A 22,027-nucleotide genomic window follows, 5' to 3' on the forward strand; every position below is an offset into this window, starting at 1 on the left:
GGTGAAGGTCAAAATTTGTGTACAGGTATAAGATTCACAAACAATAATTTGGTCTTTTAAATATAATGCATTCTTTATCCCCTTGAGGTTCTGGGAAAAAGTACTTAAGAATAAAAGAATGTTCAATGTAGATAATAATGTAAAGACTTAATATAATAAAAGTAAAGATTTACTGATTTTATGCACCTGGAATCCTGCATAGAAATTTCTTTTCTCAAAGTTTTATAGGCAAAAAGTCCAAAATCAAGGTGTTGGCAGTCCTGGTTTCTTCTAAGTCCTCTCTTATTGGCTTTTAGATAGTTACTTTCTTCTGGTGTCTTTATGTCATCTAGTCTTTGTGAATGCATGTGTCTGTGTCCAGATTTCCTCTTTTGGACACTAGTTACATTGGATTAGGGCCTGTGGTCAAGAGTTCATTTTAACTTAATTACCTCTTTAAAGACCTTTTTGCCAACTGTTAATTCTGAGGTACTAGAGATTAGAATTTCAATAATATGAATTGAGGGATACAATTGAGCCATAACAAGTAAGTAAATTTAGGGAGTCAAGGTGATGTCTCCATTCCAGGGGATCTTCAGAAAGAGAAAAAATGGCAGCAGTTAGAGCTCTAACCAGGCTTTTTAAGTGCCCTGTTGCTGGAAAATAGTTTCCGACCTAAAACACTTCCTTTAATCTTCACCAAACAGATGTAATTCATATGAGGAAACAGACTGAATGATTTATCTAAATAAGGATCATGTGTCGAAATCACTAATAAGTGTCAAAGCTATAGCAAAATTTTAATGGTATGCATTCAAATTCAGCATTCCTTCTATAAACTCTTAGTGGATAGCTCAGTACCCTATAGAATAGCATTTGTTTCCTCTTCTGATTATTAAAGTAATGTTAAAGACATATCTAGGGATATATTTTTAAATCACCAATGTTATTAACAAAAGATAGAAGGAGGGACTAATGGCAATAAACTTTTATTTACTTTTTCTTTTCAAGATTCTATTTATTTGTTTATTTAGATTTTATTTATTTATTTGACAGAGATCACAAGTAGGCAGAGAGGCAGGCAGAGAGCGGGTGGGAAGCAGGCTCCCCACTGAGCAGAAAGCCTGATGTGGGGCTCAATCCCAGGACTCTGAGATCATAACCTGGGCCAAAGGCAAAGGCTTAACCCACTGAGCCACCCAGGCATCCCTCAAGATTTTATTTAAATTCAAGTTAGTTCACATATAGTATAGTATACTTTCAGGGAAGAATTTAGTAATTCACCAGTTGCATATAATACCCACTGCTCATTACATCAAATGCCCTTGTTAATGCCCATAACCCAGTTTCCCCATCTCCCCTACCCCTCTCCCCTCCAGCAACCCTCAGTTCGTTTCCTAGAGTTAAGAGTCTCTTATGGTTTGCCTCCCTCTCTCTTTTCATCTCACTTTATTTTTCCTTCCCTTTCCCTATGTTCATATGTTTTTGTTTCTTAAATTCCAAATGGCAATAACTTTTAACAACTTCTAGATTTCTGTATGGTACAAGTTGGAAATACAGCATGCATTTCTTTTTTTTTTGCACACATTTAGACTTTTTTTTTCTTTGTTTAAGTAATTTCATAGCTTACCCTTGGCCCTTTCACACTTGGTCCTTTTCATTTTTACATTCTTGATTTTGTTAATTCTTTAATCTTTGGAGAACTTTTCAAATAATTGTACCAAAAGGTGTACTTGAGAGCTTGATATTGGCAAAATGGTGAACTAGGAAGCTCTCTAGGTCTTTGTTCTACCACAGAACACTAATAAAGCAACAGATTGGTGAAAATAGTGTTGTGGGAGTTCTGGGAACTGAGAAACTAAGTGAGGATCTATAGGCACCAAGTAAACGCCCAACCAAGGAAATGCCACACTCACAATTGTAGGATTTTTCATGGCATTTTTTCTCACTTTTGCTTCACTGTCTCCCTTGCGCAGGGTGGTACATGCAGGAGGAATCCACCTAAGTCTTAGTTCCTCCCTTGAGATGTAAGGTAAAAAGTGTATGGTCTTCTGACTGGAAAATCTCATCCTTTTGAGGTTGTCCCATTATCTTAGAGCTCAGCCTCATTCCTGTCCTGTTTTTGATCATAGACCTTTGTTTCTACAAAAGTGAAGAGCCTGTGAGAGGGAGGTACTAGAGATGAAGATCAAGTAAGGAAAGCCAGCCACGGAAGCCAAAGATAAGGCATGTAGTAATCAAATTCAGAGTTCAGGACAGAATTACTGGAATGTGAGATGTATCCATCCCCTTACCTCTCAGGATGTACATTACTGGTTGCTTTCCTTATTATTTCAGGAGAGTCTTTGAAGAGGTTCTCAGACTGGCACTGCTTTCTGTGGCTGCTTCTGCTCTCCTGGCTTTGGCTGCCTGTGTTCAGCCTTTTGTTGTTCAGACCACATCTGTAGCTTTGTTTGACATCCCTGGAGTGTGGGGTTTTAGAATAAATTGGATCCTGGGGATGCCCTGATTCGGTGTGCTGCTCTTTAAGCCCTCCCCACTCTATTCTAAGCATCTTCCAGGGACTAATGCTTTTTTATATTGAAATGGGAAAAGGGCTCTAGTGCCCTTAGGGGTTAGTTAAGTAATTTCAGGGAGTAGACTGATTCAACACTAATCTCAGGGCAGCCCACAAGATGGACATCTTTCCACTCTAGACTCCCCACAGCTTAACTCACCCTTCTCTGATGAGTAATGCCCCTCAAATTAAAGGACAGTTCTGAAGTACTCCCCCCTTCAGATATATTTTTCCTTCATATCCCTTCCAGGGATTGCCCCTATCTATTTTCCTCTTTAAAAACTTTGTGAGTAACCTCTTTGTTAATTCTTCTTCATCTCCTCAATACTTATTTCATTGCAATTTAATTTTTGTTTCAACATTGCACAGAAATTACTCTCACTAATGCTTGCTCTCAAATTGCCCCAAATGATGGATTTTTAGAATGTAGTCTTGCCTGAACCCTCTCTGGTCTTAGTCTCTGTTCATTAGTTCCTTCTAGGACCACTTGCCTCTCTTGTCTTTTGTGACTTGGTACTTTTAGTGTTAATTAAACTGAAATAATGGAGTGATATTAAACTTGTATTCAGATCAAATGCTCCTTAATGATAAGTGTATTTGTTGATAATTCTGTCTAAAATGACAGTTCCAATTCTATCATTCTTTGCATTATCTCTAGGGCACTTAATCACAGCATGCCAAAGTATGGGACTATTTCTTTGTCATTTTGATTTGTAAAATTATTCTCTTATTCTTTGGGTTGTCTTCTTACTTTTTTGATGGTATCCTTTGAAGCACAAACATTTTTAATTTTGGTGAAGTCCAATTTGTCTATTTTTCCCTCTCACCCTGTACTTTTGGTGTCATGGCTAGGAAGGCTTTGCCTAAACAAGTCATAAAGATTTAATTGTACATTTTTTTTTCTAAGAGGTGTGTAGTTTAAGTTTTCATATTTAGGTCTGTGTCTCATCTTAAGTTAATTTTTGGATATGGTGGAAAGAGGGGTTCAACTTCTTTCTTTGCACATGGATATTCAGTGCTTTTAGCACTATTTGTTGAAGACTATTCTATTCTCATTGAATGATTTTGGCACCCTTGTTGAAAATCATTTGACCATAAATGTATGAGTTTATTTGTGAACTTTTTTTTTTTGAGATTTATTTATCTGAGAGAGATAGAGAGCATGAATGAGGAGGAAGGGAAGAGGGAGAGAAAGAAGGCTCAACAGAGAGCCTGATGTGGTACTTGATCCCAGGACCCTGGGATCTTGACCTGAACTGAAGGCAGATGCTTAGCAGACTGAGACGCCCAGGTGCCCTATTTGTGGACCTTACTTCTGTTGCATTCAATTATTTGTCTATATTTATGTCAATACCACATTGTTTCACTTTGCTTTTTTTTTTAAATTTAATTTTATTTTTTCAGTGTTCCAAGATTCATTGTTTATGCACCACACCCAGTGCTCCATGCAATACGTGCCCCCCTTAATACCCACCACCAGGCTTACCCACACCCCACTCCACTCCCCTCCAAACCCCTCAGTTTGTTTATCAGAGTCCATGGGCTCTCATGCTTTGTCTCCCCCTCTGATTTACCCCAATTTATACGGCCATCAGAAAGGATGAATACCCAATCAACATTGATGGGACTGGAGGAGATTATGCTGAATGAAATAAGTCAAGCAGAGAAAGTCAATTATTATATGGTTTCACTTACTTGTGGAGCACAAGGAATAACATGGAGGACATTAGGAAAAGGAAAGAAAAAGTCCATTGCTTTGTAGTCATTTTTGAAATTGGGACATGTGGGTTCTTCAGCTTTGATTTTTTCCATGATTGTTTTGACTCAAGGTCCCTTGAAATTCTGCATGAATTTTATGATCAGCTTGTCCATTTCTTAAAAAAAAATTAGTATTTTGCTAGGGTTGTATTTAATCTCTGGATTAATTTGGGGAATGCTATCTGAACCATATTAAGTCTTCCAACCATGAACACAGATGTCTTTCCATTCATTTAGTTCTGCTTTAATTTCATTTATTTATTATTTGCATGGTCCTCTCAATTGATGCAGAAAAAGCATTTGACAAAATCCAGCATCCATTCCTGATTAAAACACTTCAAAGTACAGGGATAGAGGGAACATTCCTGAACTTCATAAAACCTATCTATGAAAGACCCACAGCAAATATCATCCTCAATGGGAAAAAGCTTGCAGCCTTCCTGTTGAGATCAGGAACACGACAAGGATGCCCACTCTCACCACTCTTGCTCAACATAGTATTAGAAGTCCTAGCAACAGCAATCAGACACCAAAGAGAAATAAAAGATATCCAAATTGGCAATGAAGAAGTCAAACTCTCTTCGCAGATGGCATGAGTCTTTATATGGAAAACCCGAAAGACTCCACCCCCAAACTTCTAGAACTCATACAGCAATTCAGTAACGTGGCAGGATACAAAGTCAATATACAGAAATCAGTGGCTTTCTTATACACTAACAATGAAAATACAGAAAGGGAAATTAGAGAATCGATTCCATTTACTATAGCACCAAGAACCATAAGATACCTTGGAATAAACCTAACCAAAGAGGTTAAGGATCTGTACTCGAGGAACTACAGAACACTCATGAAAGAAATTGAAGAAGACACAAAAAGATGGAAGACCATTCCATGCTCTTGGATCGGAAGAATAAACATTGTGAAAATGTCTATACTGCCTAGAACAATCTATACTTTTAATGCCATTCCAATCAGAATTCCACTGGTATTTTTCAAAGAGCTGGAGCAAATAATCTTAAAATTTGTATGGAATCAGAAGAGACCCCGAATCGCTAAGGAAATGTTGAAAAACAAAAATAAAACTGGCGGCATCACGTTATCTGATTTCAAGCTTTACTACAAAGGTGTGATCACCAAGAGAGCATGGTACTGACATAAAAACAGACACATAGACCAGTGGAACAGAGTAGAGAGCCCAGATATAAACCCTCAACTCTACAGTCAAATAATCTATGATAAAACAGGAAAAAATATCCAGTGGATCAAAAGACAGTCTCTTCAATAAATGGTGCTGGGAAAACTGGACAGCTATATGTAGAAGAATGAAACTCGACCATTCTCTTACACCTTACACAAATATAAACTCGAAATGGGTAAAAGACCTCAACGTGAAACAGGAATCCATCAGAATCCTAGAGGAGAACATAGGCAGTAACCTCTTCGATATCAGCCACAGCAACTTCTTTCAAGATATGTCTCCAAAGGCAAAGGAAACAAAAGCGAAAATGAACTTTTGGGACTTCATCAAGATCAAAAGCTTCTGCACAGCAAAGGAAACAGTCGACAAAACAAAGAGGCAACCCACGGAATGGGAGAAGGTATTTGCAAATGACAGTACAGACAAAAGGTTGATATCCAGGATCTATAAAGAACTCCTCAAACTCAACCCACACAAAACAGACAATCATATAAAAAAATGGGCAGAAGATACGAACAGACACTTCTCCAATGAAGACATACAAATGGCTATCAGACACATGAAAAAATGTTCATCATCACTAGCCATCAGGGAGATTCAAATCAAAACCACATTGAGATACCACCTTACACCAGTTAGAATGGCCAAAATTAGCAAGACAGGAAACAACGTGTGTTGGAGAGGATGTGGAGAAAGGGGAACCCTCTTACACTGTTGGTGGGAATGCAAACTGGTGCAGCCACTTTGGAGAACAGTGTGGAGATTCCTCAAGAAATTAAAATATTTTTAAAATTTAAATTCAATTTAGTTAACATATACTGTATTATTAGTTTCAGGAGTAGAATTCAGTAATTCAGCAGTTGCATATAACACCCAGTGATCGTTGTATCAAGTGTTCTCCTTAATGCCTCATCCAATTACCCCATGCCCCCACCTATCTGTCCTCCAGCAAGCCTCAGTTTGTTTCCTAGAGTTAAGCATCTCTATGGTTTTCCTCCCTCTCTGTTTTCATACTTTAATTTCTTTTAGAAATGGTTTGTAATTTTCATTGTACAAGTGTTGTACCTCCTTGGTTAAATTTATTCTTAAGTATTTTATACTGATTGATGGTATTGCAAATTAAGTTATTTCTTAATTCCATTTTTGAATTGTTAATTGCTAATGTATACAAATATACCTGATTTTTTAAAATGTTAATGTATTCTGCAACATTTCTGAATTTATTAACACTATTTTTTTGTGAGTTCTTTACAATTTTCTATATATAAGATCATGTCATCTGTGAATATAGTTCTACTTCTTCCTTTTTTATTTGAATACTCTTTATTTATTTTTACTGCCTAATTGTCTAGTCAGTCTACCTAAAGTTTTGTCAATTTTGTTGATCTTTCCAAAGAGTTGAATCCTGGTTTTGTTGATTTTCTTTATTCTTTTCTATTCTCTGTTTCATTTTTTTCCACTGTAATCTTTAGTTTTCCCATCTTTCTTCTTGCTTTGCATTTAGTTTGTTGTTCTTTTCCTAGTTACTTAAGCAGGAAAGTTAGGTTTTTGATTTAAGATCTATTTTATATTTTAATGTACCTGTTATAGGTCTAAATTTTGAGAAATGCTTTTGACATATCCCATAAATTTTGGTATGGTGTATATTCATTTTATTCTTATGAAGTCTTTTATAATTTTCTTTTTAATTTCCTCTTTCACCCAACTTTTTAAAGATGTGTGTTGTTTAATTTTCATGTCATTTTAAATTTCCAGTTTTCCTTCTATTATTGAGTTTTAATTTCATTCCATTGTGATTAGAGAAGATCCTTTGTATGATTTCAGTCTTTTTACATTTACTAACTCTTGTTTTGTGGCCTAACATATGATTTATCCTGTAGAATGTTCTATGTGCCCTTAAAAAGAATGTGCATTTTGCTCTTGTTGGGTTGAATGTTCTATATATAACCATTAGGTCTAGCTGGTTTATAGTGTTGTTCAAGTTTTCTATTTCTTTATTTTATGTGTAGCTGTTTCATCCATTGTTGAAAGTGGTTGTTGAAATCCCCCAGTATTATTGTTGAACTCTTGACATTTTCCTTCAATTCTGTCATTTTTTGCAGCTTTGTTGTTTGGTGGATATATTGCATTATTGTCACAGTTCCTTGACGGATTTACCTTTTGTCATCATATAATATCTTTCTACATCTCATGTAGCAATTTTTAAAGTCTAAAGTCTAATCTGATATTAAGTATACTAACATATATCATAGCTTTCTTTGGTCACTATTTGCATGGATTATCTTTTTCTTTTCTTTCACTTTCAATTTATTTGTGTTTTGGTTTTAAAGTGAGTCTCTTTGTAGACATCAAATAGTTAGATCATGTTTTATTTAATCCATTGTGCCAATTTCTGCCTTATAATTGGAGAACTCAGCTAGTTAAATTTAAAGTCATTATGGATAAGGAATTAGCCATTTAGCTAATTGCCTTCTACATGTCTTATATTTTTTGTATTCCTGAATTTCTCAAATCTATGTATTATACAAATATATTACAGTATACTATTTTGATTCCCTTCTTCTTTTTTTCATCATTTATTTTATTGTATATGTTTTGGTTATTTTTTTAGTCTTGTCCTGAGGATTACAACTAACACATTAATTTATTATAATTTTGTTTGAATTAATACCAATTTAGTTTCAATAATATTCACAATACTTTGCTTTTTATTTTTTTATTTTTTTTAAAGATTTTATTTATTTATTTGACAAACAGAGAGCAGAAGTAGACAGAGAGGCAGGCACAGAGAGAGGGGGAGGCAGACTCCCTGCTGAGCAGAGTCCAATGTGAGGCTTGATCCCAGGACCCTGGGACCATGACCTGAGCTGAAGGCAGAGGCTTTAACCCACTGAGCCACCCAGGCGCCCCAATACTTTGCTTTTTATATAGTCCCATCCCTTTATCTTGTTATTGTCACAAATTACAACTTTAAGTGAGTCCTTTTACATAAATTTATATTTTTTGTTTTGTAGTTGTACTTTAAATCATAAAGAAAAAATGTTTATTAATAAATACATAATTGTCTTTTTAAAAAAATTAAAAAAATTAATTCCACTCAGGATAACATACAATGTTGTATTAATTTCAGGTATACAACACATGACTCAACAATTTAAAAAAAAATTTTTTTTTAAGATTTTATTTATTTATTTGACAGACAGAGACCACAAGTAGGCAGAGAGGCAGGCAGAGAGAGAGGAGAAAGCAGGCTCTCCACGGAGCAGAAAGCCCGATGCGGGGCTCGATCCCAGGACCCCGGGATCATGACCTGAGCCGAAGGCAGAGGCTTTAACCCACTGAGCCACCCAGGTGCCCCCAATTCTTTTTTTTTTTAAATTTCTTTTCAGTGTAACAGTATTCATTGTTTATGCACCACACCCAGTGCTCCATGCAATACGTGCCCTCCCTAATACCCACCATCTGGTTCCCCCAACGTCCCACCCCCCGCCCCTTCAAAACCCTCAAGTTGTTTTTCAGTGTCTATAGTCTCTCATGGTTCTCCTCCCCTTCCAATTTCCCTCAACTCCCTTCTCTCCATCTCCCCATGTCCTCCATGTTATTTATTATGCTCCACAAATAAGTGAAACCATATGATAATTGGCTCTCTCTGCTTGACTTATTTCACTCAGCATAATCTCTTCCAGTCCCATCCATGTTGCTACAAAAGTTGGGTATTCGTCCTTTCTGATGGAGGCATAATACTCCATAGTGCATATGGACCACATCTTCCTTATCCATTCGTCCATTGAAGGGCATCTTGGTTCTTTCCACAGTTTGGCAACTGTGGCCATTGCTGCTATAAACATTGAGGTACAAATGGCCCTTCTTTTCACTACATCTGTATCTTTGGGGTAAATACCCAGTAATGCAATTGCAGGGTCATAGGGAAGTTCTATTTTTAATTTCTTGAGGAATCTCCACACTGTTTTCCAAAGTGGCTGCACCAACTTGCATTCCCACCAACAGTGTAAGAGGGTTCCCCTTTGTCCACATCCTCTCCAACACACGTTGTTTCCTGTCTTGCTAATTTTGGCCATTCTAACTGGTGTATTCTGCATATGGGGGTGCTTCAGTGACTCAGTTGACTTAGAATCAACTCTTGGTTTCAGCTCAGGTCATGGTCTTGGGGTTGTGGGATCAAACCCCCTGCCAGGCTCTGTGTTCAGAAGGCAGTCTGCTTGAGAATCTTTCTCTCCCTCTACCCTTCCTCCTGTTCACACACACTCCCTCTCTTTATCAAATAAAAAAATCTTTAAAAAAATTCCACATATGAGTGAACCACCAGGCTCACCGAATGTCCCATGACTCTTCCCCTCCAAAACCGTCACTTAGGTCCTCAGAGTCCACAGTCTCTCATAGTTCATCTCCCTCTCCAATTTCCCCCAACTGCCTTCTCCTCTCCATCTCCCCACATCCTCTGTGTTATTCCTTATGCTCCACAAAGCAACACCATATGATAATTGACTCTCTCTTCTTGACTTATTCACTCAGCATAATCTCTTCCATTCCCATCCATGTTGATACAAAAGTTGGGTATCCATCCTTTCTGATGAAGGCATAATACTGCATAGTATATATGGACCACATCTTCTTTATCCATTCATCCACTGAAGGGCATCTTGGTTCTTTTCACAGCTTGGCAACTGTAGCCATTACTGCTATGAACATTGGGGAACAGATGGCCCTTCTTTTCATTACATCTGTATCTTTGGGGTAAATACCCAGTAGTGCAATTGCAGGGTCATAGGGAATCTCTATTTTTACTTTCTTAAGGAATCTCCACACTGTTTTCCAAGGTGGCTGAACCAACTTGCATTCTCACCAACAATGTAAGAGGGTTCTCCTTTCTCTACATCCTCTCCGATACATGTTGGATTGTATAGTAAGACAGTAGCAATACTGTCTTGTTAATTTTGGCCATTCTAATAGGTGTAAGGTGTTATCTCAATGTGGTTTGATTTGAATCTCCCTGATGGCTAGTGATGATGAACATTTTTTCATGTGTCTGTTAGCTCTTTCTATGTCTTCATTGGAGAAGTGTCTGCTCATGTCTTCTGCCCATTTTTTGACATGATTATCTGTTTTGTGTGTGTTGAGTTTGAGGAATTCTTAATATATCTTGGATATCAGCCCTTTGTCTGTACTGTCATTTGTGAATATTTTCTCCCATTCCGTGGGTTGCCTCTTTGTTTTGTTGACTGTTTTCTTTGCTGTGCAGAAGCTTTTGATCTTGATGAAGTCCCAAAAGTTCACTTTCGCTTTTGTTTCCTTTGCCTTTGGAGACATATCTTGAAAGAAGTTTCTGTTGCCGATGTCTAAGAGGTTACTGCTTATGTTCTCCTCTAGGATTCTGACGGGTTCCTGCCTCACGTTGAGGTCTTTTATCCATTTCAAGTTTATCTTTGTGTATGGTGTAAGAGAATGGTCGAGTTTCATTCTTCTACACATAGCTGTCCAATTTTCCCAGCACCTTTTATTGAAGAGACTGTCTTTTTTTTCCTACTGTTTATTTTTTTCTGCTTTGTCGAAGATTATTTGACCATAAAGTTGAGGGTCCATATCTAGGCTCTCTACTCTGTCCCACTGGTCTGTGTGTCTGTTTTTTGTGCCAGTACCATGCTGTCTTGGTGATCACAGCTTCATAGTAAACTTGAAATCAGGCAATGTGATGTCTCCAGTATTGTTCTTCTTTTTCAAAATTTCCTTAGCAATTCGGGGTCTCTTCTGGTTCCATACAAATTTTAGGATTGTTTGCTCCAGCTGTTTGAAAAATGCCATTGGAATTTTGATTGGAATGGCATCGAAAGTATAGATTGCTCTAGGCAGTATAAACATTTTATTTTATTTTATTTTATTTATTTATTTTCAGCATAACAGTATTCATTGTTTTTTTCACCACACCCAGTGCTCCATGCAATCTGTGCCCTCCCTAATACCCACCACTTGGTTCCCCCAACCTCCCAGCCCCCGCCCCTTCAAAACCCCCAGGTTGTTTTTCAGAGTCTGTAGTCTCTCATGGTTCACCTCCCCCTCCAATTTCCCTCAACTCCCTTCTCCTCTCCATCTCCCCTTGTCCTCTATATTATTTCTTATGCTCCACAAATAAGTGAAACCATATGATACTTGACTCTCTCTGTTTGACTTATTTCACTCAGCATAATCTCTTCCAGTCCTGTCCATGTTGCTATAAAAGTTGGGTATTCGTCCTTTCTGATGGAGGCATAATACTCCATAGTGCATATGGACCACATCTTCCTTATCCATTCATCCGTTGAAGGGCATCTTGGTTCTTTCCACAGTTTGGCGACCCTGGCCATTGCTGCTATAAACATTGGGGTACAGATGGCCCTTCTTTTCACTACATCTGTATCTTTGGGGTAAATACCCAGTAGTGCAATTGCAGGGTCATAGGGAAGCTCTATTTTTAATTTCCTGAGGAATCTCCACACTGTTCTCCAAAGTGGCTGCACCAGTTTGCATTCCCACCAACAGTGTAAGAGGGTTCCCCTTTCTCCACATCCTCTCCAACACACCAAGAACCATAAGATACCTCGGAATAAACCTAACCAAAGAGATTAAAGATCTGTACTCGAGGAACTACAGAACACTCCTAAAAGAAATTGAAGAAGACACAAAAAGATGGAAGACCATTCCATGCTCTTGGATCGGAAGAATAAACATCGTTAAAATGTCTATACTGCCCAGAGCAATCTATACTTTTAATGCCATTCCAATCAAAATTCCACCAGTATTTTTCAAAGAGCTGGAGCAAATAATCCTAAAATTTGTATGGAATCAGAAGGGACCCTGAATTGCTAAGGAAATGTTGAAAAACAAAAATAATACTGGCGGCATCACGTTACCTGATTTCAAGCTTTACTACAAAGCTGTGATCACCAAGACAGCATGGTACTGGCATAAAAACAGACACATGGACCAGTGGAACAGAGTAGAGAGCCCAGATATGGACCCTCAACTCTATGGTCAAATAATCTTTGACAAAACAGGAAAAAATATCCAGTGGATCAAAAGACAGTCTCTTCAATAAATGGTGCTGGGAAAACTGGACAGCTATATGTAGAAGAATGAAACTCGACCATTCTCTTACACTGTACACAAAGATAAACTCGAAATGGATAAAAGACCTCAACGTGAGACAGGAATCCCTCAGAATCCTCGAGGAGAACATAGGCAGTAACCTCTTTGATATCAGCCACAGCAACTTCTTTCAAGATATGTCTCCAAAGGCAGTATAAACATTTTAACAATGTTTATTCTTCTGATACATGAGCATGGAATGGTCTTCCATCTTTTTGTGTCTTCTTTAATTTCTTTCATGAGCGTTTTGTAGTTCCTCGAATACAGATCCTTTACCTCTTTGGTTAGGTTTATTCTTAGGTATCTTATGGTTCTTGGTGCTATAGTAAATGGAATTGATTCTCTAATTTCCCTTCCTGTATTTTCATTGTTAGTGTATAAGAAAGCAAGTTACATAAGTTAGTGTATACGAAATGATTTCTGTACATTGATTTTGTATCCTACCACATTACTGAATTGCTGTATGAGTTCTAGTAGTTTGGGGGTGGAGTCTTTTGGGTTTTCCATATAAAGTATCATGTCATCTGCAAAGAGAGAGAGTTTGACTTCTTCATTGCCAATTCGAATACCTTTTATTTCTCTTTGTTGTCTGATTGTTGTTGCTAGGACTTCTAACACTATGAACAAGAGTGTTGAGAGTGGGCATCCTTGTCATGTTCCTGATCTCAAAGGGAAGACTCTCAGTTTTCCCCATCGAGGATGATATTCATTGTGAGTTTTTCATAGATAGATTTTATGAAGTTGAGGAATGTTCCCTCTATCCTTGTGCTTTGAAGCATTTTAATCAGGAAGCGATACTGTATCTTGTCAAATGCTTTTCCTGCATCAATTGAGAGGATCATGTGGTTCTTATCTCTTCTCTTGTTGATTTGTTCGAGGCTGGTGGTGGGTATTATGGAGGGCACATATTGCATGGAGCTCTGGGTGAGATGCATAAACAATGAATTCTGGAATAGTGAAAAGAAATTAAAAAAAAAAAAGAACTTATCAGACTCAACACCCAGAGAACAAATAATCCAGTCAAGACATGGGCAGAAGACTTGAACAAACACTTCTCCAAACAGGAAATACAGATGACAAACAGACACATGAAAAAATGCTCTGCCTCACTTGCCATTAGGGAAATACAAATTGAAACCACAATGAGATGTCATCTTACACCAGCTAGAGTGGCTAAAATTAGTAAGACAAGGAACAACAAATGTTGGCGAGGATGTGGAGAAAGTGGAACCCTCTTACACTGTTGGTGGGAATACGAGCTCATGCAGCTACTCTCAAAACAGTATGGAAGTCCCTCAAGACATTAAAAATAGAGCTAACCTATGACCCATCAATCGCACTACTGGGTTTTTACCCCAAAGATATAGATGTAGTGTAAAAAAAGGGCACACGAACCCCAGTGTTCATAGCAGCAATATCCACAATAGCCAAACTGTGGATGGAGCTGAGATATCCTTCAGCAGGCAAATGGATTGGGAATATATGAGTCAGGGGAGGAGTCAAGATGGCGGAGAAGTAGCAGGCTGAGACGACATCGGGTAGTAGGAGATAGCTAGATAGCTTATCTAACCATTGCGAACACCTACAAATCCAATGGGAAATCGAAGAGAAGAAGAGCAACAATTCTAGAAACTGAAAATTGATCACTTTCTGAAAGGTAGGACCTGTGGAGAAGTGAATCCAAAGTGATGGGAAGACAGACCGCGGGCGGAGGGGCCAGCTCCCGGCAAGCAGCGGAGCAATGGAGCACAAAATCGGGACTTTTAAAAGTCTGCTCCATGGAGGGACATCGCTCCAGAGGCTAAACTGGGGGAAGCCCAGGCAGGGTCAGTGTAACCCCAGGTCCTGCGGGGTCACAGAAGGACAAGGGGTGTCTGAGTGCTGCAGAGCTCGCAGGTATTAGAGCAGGGAAGCTGGCTACAGTGACAAAGCTGAGGAGTGACTTTAAACCAAAGACTAAAATAAGAGATGAGGAAGGACACTATATCATACTCAAAGGGTCTGTCCAACAAGGAGCCCTAACAATCTTAAATATCTATGCCCCTGACATGGGAACAGCCAACTATATAAACCAATTAATAACAAAATCAAAGAAATACATTGACAGTAATACAATAAGAGCATGGGACTTTAACACTCCCCTCACTGAAATGGACAGATCATCTAAGCAAAAGATCAACAAGGAAATAAAGACCTTAAATGACACACTGGACCAGATGGACATCACAGATCTATTCAGAACATTCGATCCCAAAGCAACAGAATATACATTCTTCTCTAGTGCACATGGAACATTCTCCAGAATAGACCACATCCTGGGTCATAAATCAGGTCTCAACCAGTATCAAAAGATTGGGATCATTCCCTGCATATTTACAGACCACAATGCTCTGAAGCTAGAACTCAGTCACAAGAGGAAATTTGGAAAGAACCCAAATACATGGAGACTAAACAGCATCCTTCTAAAAAATGAATGGGTCAACCAGGAAATTAAAGAAGAATTGAAAAAATTCATGGAAACAAATGATAATGAGAACACAACAGTTCAAAATCTGTGGGACACAACAAAGGCAGTCCTGAGAGGAAAATATATAGCGGTACAAGCCTCTCTCAAGAAACAAGAAAGGTCTCAAATACACAACCTAACCCTACACCTAAAGGAGCTGGAGAAAGAACAACAAAGAAAGCCAAACCCAGCAGGAGAAGAGAAATCATAAAGATCAGAGCAGAAATCAATGAAATAGAAACTAAAAAAACAATAGAACAAATCAACAAAACTAGGAGCTGGTTCTTTGAAAGAATTAATAAGATTGATAAGCCCCTGGCCAGACTTATCAAAAAGAAAAGAGAAAGGACGCAAATAAATAAAATCATGAATGAAAGAGGAGAGATCACAACCAACACCAAAGAAATACAAACAATTATAAGAACATACTATGAGCAACTCTACGCCAACAAATTTGACAATCTGGAAGAAATGGATACATTTCCAGAGACATATAAACTACCACAACTGAACCAGGAAGAAATAGATAACTTGAACAGACCCATAACCAGTAAGGAGATTGAAACAGTCATCAAAAATCTCCAAACAAACAAAAGTCCAGGACCAGATGGCTTCCCAGGGGAACTCTACCAAACATTTAAAGAAGAATTAATTCCTATTTTCCTGAAACTGTTCCAAAAAATAGAAATGGAAGGAAAACTTCCAAACTCATTTTATGAGGCCAGTATCACCTTGATCCCAAAACCAGACAAGGATCCCATCAAAAAAGAGAATTACAGACCAATATCCTTGATGAACACAGATGCAAAAATTCTCACCAAAATCCTGGCCAATAGGATCCAACAGTACATTAAAAGAATTATTCACGGGGCGCCTGGGTGGCTCAGTGGGTTAAGCCTCTGCCTTCGGCTCAGGTCATGATCTCAGGGTCCTGGGATTGAGCCCTGCATCGGGCTCTCTGCTCAGCGGAGAGCCTGCTTCCTCCTCTCTCTCTGCCTGCCTCTCTGCCTACTTGTGATCTCTCTCTGTCAAATAAGTAAATTAAAAAAAAATTAAAAAAAAAAGAATTATTCACCACGACCAAGTGGGATTTATTCCAGGGCTGCAAAGTTGGTTCAACATCCACAAATCCATCAATGTGATACAATACATTAATAAAAGAAAGAATAAGAACCATATGATATCTCAATAGATGCTGAAAAGGCATTTGACAAAGTGCAGCATCCCTTCCTGATTAAAACTCTTCAAAGTGTAGGGATAGAGGGCACACACCTCAATATTATCAAAGCCATCTATGAAAAACCCACTGCAAATATCATTCCCAGTGGAGAAAAACTGAAAGCTTTTCCGCTAAGGTCAGGAACATGGCAAGGATGTCCGTTATCACCACTGCTGTTCAACATAGTACTAGAAGTCTTAGCCTCAGCAATCAGACAACAAAAAGAAATTAAAGGCATCCAAATCAGCAAAGAAGAAGTCAAACTATCACTCTTTGCAGATGATATGATACTACATGTGGAAAACCCAAAAGGCTCCACTCCAAAACTGCTAGAACTTGTACAGGAATTCAGTAAAGTGTCAGGATATAAAGTCAATGCACAGACATCAGTTGCATTTCTTTACACTAACAACAAGACAGAAGAAAGAGAAATGGAGGAGTCAGTCCCATTTACAATTGCACCCCAAACCATAAGATACCTAGGAATAAATCTAACCAAAGAGGCAAAGAATCTATACTCAGAAAACTATAAAGTCCTCATGAAAGAAATTGAGGAAGACGCAAAGAAATGGAAAAATATTCCATGCTCATGGATTGGAAGAACAAATATTGTGAAAATGTGTATTCTACCCAAAGCAATCTATACATTTAATGCAATCCCTATGAAAATCCCATCCATTTTTTAAAGAAATAGAACAAATAATCCTAAAATTTATATGGAACCAGAAAAGACCTCGAATAGCCAAAGGAATATTGAAAAAGAAAGCCAAAGTCGGTGGCATCACAATTCTAGACTTCAAGCTCTATTACAAAGCTGTCATCATCAAGACAGTATGGTACTAGCACAAAAACAGACACATAGATCAACGGAACAGAATAGAGAGCCCAGAAATAGACCCTCAACTCTATGGTCAACTAATTTTTGACAAAGCAGGAAGGAATATCCAATGGAAAAAAAAGACAGCCTTTTCAAAAAATGGTGCTGGGAAAATTGGACAGCCACATGCAGAAAAATGAAATTGGACTATTTCCTTACACCACACATGAAAATAGGCTCAAAATGGATGAAGGACCTCAATGTGAGAAAGGAATCCATCAAAATCCTTGAGGAGAATGCAGGCAGCAACCTCTTTGACCTCAACCGCAGCAACTTCTTCCTAGGAACATCGCGAAAGGCAAAAGAAGCAAGGGCAAAAATGAACTATTGGGAATTCATCAAGATCAAAAGCTTTTGCACAGCAAAGTAAACAGTTAACAAAACCAAAAGACAACTGACAGAATGGGAGAAGATATTTGCAAACGACGTATCAGATAAAGGGCTAGTCTCCAAAATCTATAAAGAGCTTAGCAAACTCAATACCCAGAGAACAAATAATCCAGTCAAGAAATGGGCAGAGGACATGAACAGACATTTCTGCAAAGAAGACATCCAGATGGCCAAGAGACGCATGAAAAAATGCTCCAAATCACCCGGCATCAGGGAAATACAAATTAAAACCACAATGAGATACCACCTCACACCAGTCAGAATGGCTAAAATTAATAAGTCAAGAAATGACAGATGCTGGCAAGGATGCGGAGAGAGGGGAACCCTCCTACACTATTAGTGGGAATGCAAGGTGGTGCAACCACTCTGGAAAACAGTGTGGAGGTTCCTCAAAAAACTGAAAATAGAGCTACCCTATGACCCAGCAATTGTACTACTGGGTATATATCCTAAAGATACAAACGTAGTGCTCTGATGGGGCACGTGCACCGGAATGTTTATGGCAGCAGTGTCCACAATAGCCAAACTATGGAAAGAACCTAGATGTCCATCAACAGATGAATGGGTAAAGAAGATGTGGTATATATACACAGTGGAATACTATGCAGCCATCAAAAGAAATGAAATCTTGCCATTTGCGACGACTTGGATGGAACTAGAGGGTATTATGCTTAGCGAAATAAGTCAATCAGAGAAAGACAACTATCATATGATCTGCCTGATATGAGGAAGTGGAGATGCAATGTGGGTGGGTTGGGGGAATGTAGGAAAAGAAAAAATAAAAAGATGGGATTGGGAGGGAGACAAACCATAAAAGACTCAATCTCAAAAAACAGACTGAGTGTTTCTGGGCGGAGGGGGGATGGGAGAAGATGGTGGGGATATGCACATTGGGGAGGGTATGTACTATGGTGAGTGCTGTGAAATGTGTAAACCTGGCGATTCACAGAACTGTACCCCTGGGGATAAAAATACATTATATGTTTATTAAAATAAATAAATTTTAAAAAAATTAAAAAAAAGAATATATGATTCACATATACAATGAAATATTACTCAGCCATCAGAAAGGATGAATATTTACCATTTGCATCAACATGGATGGAACTGGAAGGGATTATGCTAAGTGAAATAAGTCAAACAGAGAAAGACAATTATTATATGGTTTCACTCATATGTGGAACATAAGGAATAGTGTGGAGGATCATAGGGGAAGGGAGGGAAAACTGAATGGGAAGAAATCATAGAAGGAGATAAACCATGAGAGACTCTGGACTCGGGAAACAAACTAAAGGTTGCAGAAGGGAGGGGGTGGGAGGATGTGGTAACCAGGTAATGGACATTAAGAAGGGCAAGTGTTGGGGTGAGCACTGGATGTTAGATGCAACTAATGAATCATTGTACACTACATCAAAAACTAATGATGTACTAAATGTTGACTATAATTGAACATAGTAAATTTAAAAAAGTGAAAGGCAAAAAAAAATAAGAACAACTTTTCTGAGTGATTATTCTAGTTACAGACATTGTTGAATATCTCTTGGGGGCTGGGAAGAGGAATTAAGGTAAAACCAGCCAGATTCATTTTGTGATTTTTTTTTCTCCTTTACCAAACAAAAAGGAAAAGGAAGGAAAGTAAAGAAAAGACTCTGCGTAGTTTTTGTTAACCATTTCTTTGCTAATATCTCATTTTGTTCCTGCATTGTTAACCTAGTTTTATTTGCTTGTATATCTATGTGTTCTTGTAGTTCATTGAACTTCTTTAAAAGGATTATTCTGAATTCCTTGTCAGACAGTTCCTGCATCACCATTTTCTTATTGGAGTTTTATTAGATTCCTTGGTGATTTTGTGCTTACCTGAATCTTTGGGATCCTCATATCCTTGCACTGCCATCTGTGCATTGGAGTAATCAGTCTCCTTTCCATACTCTACAGCTTTGCTGTTCAGCTCAGCTTGGGGTATTAAATGGGCCAGCTGGTAGCAACAGTAGCACAGGGCTTGCTATTGTGGTCAGGTGGAGCCACTGTTCAGGCTTCCTGGTTGTGTAGGTCCATAGGCTATGCTCTTTGATTGGGAAGAGTTACTGGCTGGGCTCTCTGCATGGGCAAGACCACAGGCTGTGTTCAGCAATCAGGCAGGAACATAGGCTGAGTGAGATTGTCAGCTAGGCTCCAAGGCTAGGCTAGATCCAGGGTCATTGTTAGGTTATGCAGGCTAGAGGCTTTGCTCAACAGTTGCACAGGGCTGCTGGCTTTCAGTTTGTTTAGGGTGGAGTGTTTTTTTGTCATTTTTTCCTGCTTTTACCATTTTGTCATTCTTTGAAAATCATTTTTTATCTTTTGATGAGGGCAAGGCTTCCTGGTCAAGCCCAACAGTGAATTTGGTTCCCTGCCTGGATGAGGTCATAGAATAGACTACACAGCTAGTAATGCCTATTTACTGGGGACTCAAATCAGGCAGAAGTGCCAGCTGAGCTCACTGGCCAGATGGATCCATGAGCTTAGCTCTGCAGATGGGGTGATCCACTGGTTGAGATCTCTACTCAGTTTCTACAGCAGGAAGGCTGTTCTCTAGCATCTGAGTACTAGTTGTGGTAAACCCTTACCCCTGTTTTCCATCTCTATATTATGCCCTGTGGTCAAGCCAGGCAGATTAACTCATGATCCCTATGAGGCAAGACCTGAGTGGATCTCCCAGAAAGCACCCTGCAATGTTCGTGGAGCTGGATGTCCATACTGGGCTCTCCTTTCTTCCTGGAGAAACTGGATAGGACCTTTCAGTGCAGTTCTGTGTTTTCCTGGTAGAGGCACAAAGCAGGCAAAGTGGAACCTCTCCTCTTACTCTTCTAACGCAGTCTTTCTGGGTCTCTGTGGTCCAGGATAATGCTACAGCCTCACCCTGTGGTTATGGGATTTTCACAACAGTGTCTTGTCTATGGATAACTGCTAGTTTGTCTTCTTGTGAAGAGGACTAATGTCAGGCAACTTCTGTTACTATCTTGATGATATCATCCCTTTTTCTGTTTGTCCTTGGTAAGTGCTATTAGGGCTTTTTGACTGACAACTTAATTAATTCTTCCCTCTCAAAGTTACCTTTTTTTTTTTTTTTTACATCTGCAGAAGTTATCTTATAACTGGAAGTTTGTACCTTTGACCACCTTCACCCATTTCCCCCACCCCACCCCCATACCCTGCCTATGGAAATCACCAATTTGTTCTCTGTTTCCATGAGTATGGTGGGTTTTTTTTTAAGATTTTACATACAGTATTTCTTTTCTGACTTACTTCACTTAGCATACTGCTCTCAAGGTCTATCCATGTTGTTGCGAATGACTGGATTTCCTTTTTTATGGCCAAAAAATAATCTATTGTGTGTGTAAATTATATAAATATATATAAAATATATGTTTATATACATAACATATTTATATATTATATATATACTTATATATATAATATATTTATATATAATATGGAAAATATATATCCCACAATATAGTATGCACACACACCCCACAGTTTGCTATTCATTCACCTGTTACTCATTCATCTGTTGAGGAACACTTAGGCTATTCCCATGTCTTGCTACCATGAATTATGCTGCAATGAACCTAGGGATGCAGATATCTCTTTGAGTTAATGATTTCATTTCCTTTGGATATATATCTAGCAGTGGGATTGCTGAATCATATAGTATTTCTGCTTTTACTGTTTTGAGGAACTTCTATGGGGCTTTCCATAGTGGCTGCACTAATTTATAATACCCATTAACCAATTTATCAATTCCCATTAACAGCCCACAAGTGTTTCCTTTTCTGGGACACCTGAGTGGCTTAGTCAGTTAAGCATCTGCCTTTGGCTCAGGTCATGATCCCAGCATCTTGGGATCAAGTCAGGCTTGATCCTGCGTCAGGCTTCTTGCTCAGTGGGGAGCCTGCTTCTCTTTCTCCTTCTTTTTTTTTTTTTTTTTGATCAGCTTATTTATTTATTTATGTATTCATTTTTTAATTTTTTATTTCTTTTCAGCGTAACAGTATTCATTGTTTTTTCACCACACCCAGTGCTCCATGCAATCCGTGCCCATTACCCTGATCCTCAAACCAGGCAAAGACCCTACCAAAAAGGAGAATTTCAGACCATTATCACTGATGAATATGGATGCTAAGATTCTCAACAAGATCCTAGCAAACAGGATCCAACAGCACATTAAAAAGATTATCCACCATGACCAGGTGGGATTCATCCCTGGGTTACAAGGATGGTTCAACATTCATAAATCAATCAGTGTGATAGAACAAATCAATAAGAGAAGAGAGAAGAACCACATGGTCCTCTCAGTTGACGCAGAAAAAGCATTTGACAAAATCCAGCATCCATTCCTGATTAAAACACTTCAAAGTATA

This window comes from Martes martes (assembly GCF_963455335.1).
Source record: "Martes martes genome assembly, chromosome: 10".
Classification (NCBI taxonomy): Eukaryota; Metazoa; Chordata; class Mammalia; order Carnivora; family Mustelidae; genus Martes; species Martes martes.